This window comes from Callithrix jacchus, chromosome 4, assembly GCF_049354715.1.
Source record: "Callithrix jacchus isolate 240 chromosome 4, calJac240_pri, whole genome shotgun sequence".
NCBI classification, from domain to species: domain Eukaryota; kingdom Metazoa; phylum Chordata; class Mammalia; order Primates; family Cebidae; genus Callithrix; species Callithrix jacchus.
The window spans coordinates 38181319-38186455 of NC_133505.1; the positions used below are offsets into that span (position 1 = coordinate 38181319).

The 5137-nt window shown below is 54.6% G+C and overlaps 1 pseudogene across 1 annotated transcript; it reads left to right on the forward strand.

Moving 5' to 3' along the window:
- Positions 1 to 500: 500 nt before the first annotated feature.
- LOC144582319 (patr class I histocompatibility antigen, B-1 alpha chain-like) lies at positions 501 to 3470 on the forward strand (annotated as a pseudogene). The gene is made up of 2 exons (XR_013534784.1): positions 501 to 543; positions 672 to 3470. The product of XR_013534784.1 is annotated as a patr class I histocompatibility antigen, B-1 alpha chain-like (transcript).
- The last annotated feature ends 1667 nt before the right edge of the window (positions 3471 to 5137 follow it).

Genomic DNA, 5137 nt, shown 5'->3' on the forward strand with positions numbered 1-5137 from the left:
GTCCAAGGGGAGAGATAAGGAGTGGGAGGCAGGGAGTCCCAGTTCAGGGACGGATATTCCAGGACGAGAAGTGAAGGGGAAGGGGCTGGCCACAGCCTGGGAATCTCTCCCCGGTTTCCACAGACAGACCCTTGGCCAGGACTCAGGCGGACAGTGTGAGAAAGAGGCTTGGTGTAGGAGAAGAGGGATCAGGAAAAGTCCCTGGTCCCCGGCTTTGATCTCAGGGTCTCGGGGACACCAAGGGGTCGTGTCTGCATTGGGGAGGTGCCTCGTTGGCGATTCCCCACTCCCCTGAATTTCACTTCTTCTCCCAAGCTGTGTGGGGTCCTTCCTGCATACTCACGAGTATCCCCAGTTACCACTCCCATTGGGTATTGGTTTTCTAGAGAAGCCAATCAGCGTCGCCGCGGTCCCGGTTCTAACGTTCTCACGCACCCACTGGGACTCAGATTCTCCTGACACTGAGGAAGGGGTCTCCTCCATCGCCCTGAACCCTCCTCCTTCTGCTCTCTGGGGCCCTGGCCCTGATCCAGACCTGGGCGGGTGAGTGCAGGGTCCCGAGGGAAACTGTCACTGGGGAAGGAGCAAGGGGCCCGCCTGGCGGGGGCGCAGGACCCCAGGAGCCGAGCGGGAGGAGGGTCCGGCGGGTCTCAGCCCCTCCTCACCTCCAGGCTCCCAATCCGTGAGGTATTTCTACACCGCCGAGTCCCGGCCGGCAGCGAAGAGCCCTGCTTCATCTCGGTGGGCTACGTGGACCACACGCAGTTCGTGCGGTTCCACAGCGACGCGGCGAGTCCGAGAGGGGAGCCGCGGGCGCCGTGGATGGAGCAGGAAAGGCCGGTTCTTGGGACCCGGAGACACTGACTCTCAAGGCCAGCGCACAGACTCACCGAGGGAACCTGCGGACCCTGCTCTGCTACCACAACCAGAGCGAGGCCGGTAGTGACCCCGGCCCTGGGAGCAGATCAGATCACGGCCCTCCTCATCCCCCACGCACGGCCCACGTCGCCCCGAGTTTGAGATCCACCCGAGGCTGCGGGACCCACGCAGATGCTCGACCCGGGAAAGCCCCAGACGCCTTTACCCGGTTTCCTTTTCAATTTAGGCCCAAATCCCTGAGGGTTGGTCTGGGCGGGGGCGGGGCTCGGTGGGCTGTGCTGACCGCGGGGGCGGGGCCAGGGTCTCACACCTTCCGGATGAGCTGTGACTGCGACCCGGGGCCTGATGGGCGCCTCCTCCGCGGGTATTAACAACTTGCCTATGATGGCAAGGATTACATCGCCTGAAGGAGAACCTGCTCTCTTGGACAGCTGCTGACGTGGCTGTTCAGATTATCCAGCGCAAGTTGGAGGCCGCCCATGGGGCGGAGGGGGCTCAGGGCCTACCTGGAGGGCAAATACCTGAAGTGGCTCCGCAGATACCTGGCGAACGGGAAGGAGACCCTGCAGCGCGCACGTACCAGGGGCAGTGGGGAGCCTTCCCCATCTCCTGTAGATCTCCCAGGATGGCGAGGATCGAAGGAAAATGGGATCAGCGCTAGAATAATTGCCCTCCCTTGAATGGAGAATGACATGAGTTTTCCTGAGTTTCCTCGAGGGCCCCTCTACTCTCTAGGATAATTAAGGGATGATGCCTCTGAGGAAATGGAGGCGAAGACAGTACCTGGAATACAGATTAGAGGTCCCCTTTGACATTTGCAGCAGCCTTGGGCGCCGAGATTTTACTCTCAGGCCTTGTTCTCTGCCTCACATTCAATGTGTTTGAAGGTCTGATTCCAGCTTTTCTGAGTCCCTTGGCCTCCACTCAGGTCAGGACCAGAAGTCGCTGTTCCACCCTCAGAGACTAGAACTTTCCAAGGAATAGGAGATTATCCCAGGTGCCTGTGTCCAGGCTGGTGTCTGGGTTCTGTGCTCCCTTCTCCACTCCACGTGTCCTGCCCATTCTCAGGACGGTCACATGGGAGCTGCTGGGGTGGCCCATGAGAGATGCAAAGTGCCTGAATTTTCTGACTCTTCCCGTCAGACCCCCAGAAACACATGTGATCCACAAGGCCACCCTGAGGTGCTGGGCCCTGGGCTTCTACCCTGCAGAGATCACATTGACCTGGCAGCGGGATGGGGAGGACCAAACTCAGAACATAGAGCTTGTGGAGACCAGGCCAGCAGGGGCCAGAACCTTCTAGAAGTGGGTGGTTGTGGTGGTGCCTTCTGGAGAAGAGCAGAGATACACGTACCATATGCAACATGAGGGGCTGTTGGAGCCCCTCACCCTGAGGTGGGGTAAGAAGAGGGACAGAGTAAGGAGGGGGATGGTGGTGTCATGTCTCTTCTCAGGGAAAGCAGGAGCCCATCTGGAGCCCTTCAGCAGGGTCAGGGCTGAGGCCTAGGGTCAGGGCCCCTCACTTTCCCCTCCTTTCCCAGAGCCATCTTCCCAGCCCACCATCCCCATCGTGGGCATCGTTGCTGGCCTGGATTTCCTTGGAGCTGTAGTCCTCAGAGCTATGGTCACTGCTGTGATGTGGAGGAGGAAGAGCTCATGTAGGGAAAGGATGGGATCTGGGTTTTGTCCCACTGGAGCTTTCAAGCCCCAGGTAGAAGTGCCCCCTGCCTCATTACTGGGAAGCACCATCCACACATGGGCCAACCCAGCCTGGGGCCTCTGTGCTAGTACTTAGTATTTTGTGAAGCACATGTGACAATGAAGGACAGATGTATCACCTTGATGATTGTGGTGTTGGGGTCTTGATTCCAGCATTCATGAGTCAGGGGAAGGTCCCTGCTGAGGACAGACCTTAGGAGGGTGGTTGGTCCAGGACCCACACCTGCTGTCCTCATGTTTCCTGATTCTGCTCTGGGTCTGCAGTCACTGTGGCTAGAAACTTTTCTTGGAGGAAAGTTTCTTGGAGCCTCCATGTAGTGTTCGCGCCAAGGGCTCAAGACAGCTAGTTGACTCACCCCAGTTTGGCTGCTGGACCTGTCTGCATTTCCCCACCTCGAGGGCTGTCGAGTGAGACAAAGGGCCTCGAGCTGAGTCACTGAAGCAACAACAGAATGCAAAGCAAAGGTCTGCAGTTTATGAGGACATTGTGCTGTCTGCTTCCATGTCCCCATCAGTCTCTGTGTAAGCAATAAACTTACTGCAATTGAGATGCCTAAGAGGAGCAGAGACCTCTGCCCATATTTTCCCTGGAGCTAAGCCTTTGTTTTAGCTCCTGGTGAAAAACAAGTTTAACCAGCCACCTTAAGGGTGCCATTGTATCTTAGAAATGTAAAATCTTTGAAATGTAAACTACTACCACAAGCCCCCTTAAACTGCTTTCTGAGCGGTATCACAAGCCGCTGATAACTATTTTTTATGGAGTTTCTATTTCCTTTCTGTTTACCCCTTTCTACTGAGATAAAGTAAATGTAAACAAGAAAAAAGGTATAAAAGCTGTAACCCACAAAAATAAATTTGCTGCGTTTTGACCATAATTTTCACACAGCCCTCCAGACTCTGCTTTTCTATATTTTCTCTTCCGTGCACTCTCTCTCTCAGGTTGAATGAGACATCTACGTTGGAGGTCTCAGGGACTACCGCAGGTCGGTAGTCCCCCGGCAGACGTGCCGGACCCCGACACCTCCAAGTTTAGGAGGCTTCTCTAAAAGCCTGCCTCCTCCCTGTCCCCTCACAGGACATTTTCTTCCCACTAGCATAAAAGGAGGGAGCTACTCTCAGGCTGCATGTAAGTGGGGGGTGGGAATGTGGAGGAGCTCACCCACCCCATAATCCCTCCTGGCCCACATCTCCTGCAGGCTCTGACCAGGTCCTGTTTTGTTTTACCTCAGGCAGGGACAGTGCCCAGGGCTCTGATGTGTCTCTCACAACTTGTTAAGGTAAGATTCTGGGGGGTGTGGCCAAGGGGAAAAGACTAGGTACTTGGGAGTCTTTGATTGGGACATTTCAAATGTGTGGTGGACTGTTCAGAGTGTCATCACTTACCATGACTGACCTGAATTTGACCACACCTGTTGTTTTCTGTAGCCTGAGACGGCTGCCATGTATGGGACTGAGACGCAGGATTTCTTCCTCCCTCCCTTTTGTGACTTCAAGAGCCTCTGGCACCTCTTTCTGCAAAGGCATCTGAATGTGTCTGCGTCCCTGTTAGCACAATGTGAGGAGGTGGAAAGACAGCCCACCCCGTGTCCACCATGACCCCTGTCCCCACGCTGACCTGTGTTCCCTCCCCAGTCATCTCTCCTGTTCCAGAGAGGTGGGGCTGGGTGTCTCCATCTGTGTCTCAACTTCCTGCAGCACTGAGATGCAACCTCTTTCTTACTGAAAATGAAAATCTGAGTATGAATTTGTTTTCTCAAATATTTGCCATGAGAGGTTGATGAGTTAATTAAGTCAATTCTTAAAATTTGAGAGAGAAAATAAAGACCTGAGAACCTTCCAGAATCTGCATGTTCCCTGTGCTGAGCCTGTTGCAGGTGGGGATGGAGAAGGCTGTGAGGAGCCGATTGTGGGCGGGGCCTGTGTCCAGCTGCTGCTGAGTCCATCATGGGCTTTATGTGGTCAGTCCTCAGCTGGGTCAGCATCACTTCTCCACTGTCCTTGTCCCTTCAGTGGAAACTTGTCCCACAGGAGCTGTGACCACAGAGGCTCACACATCTCCCAGGGTGGCTCCTGCACACGGAAGTCTCTGTGCTATAAAGAGACACATTTTCAGACCTATTCAACTCCTGCCATCCTTCTAGGGCTCCTCGTCTGCTCTGCTCTCCTGCCCTCTCTTTCTGCCCTGGTTCTAGTGATCTTGGTGTTGGCTCCAACCCCAACTTATGAATCTATAAAGCAGAGTCTAATTTAGACTTACATTTATTTGTGAAATTGGACCCATCATCAAGGACTGTTCTTTTCTGAAGAGAGAAACCTGATTGTGTGCTGCAATGTGTGTGTGTGTGTGTGCACGCGCGTGCAGGGGGGTTGGTGTGAGAGGAGGGATGCCAGAGGGAGGACACAAGCAGCACCGCTGAGAAAAGCAGAGGTGGCCTCGATTCAGTGTGAGAGGACCTTGTGCTGTAGCTGCCACAAAACAGCACTTGGCCTGAGTCTGTGTTAATGAAGATACTGTCCTTAGAATAGGAGGTGCTCTACA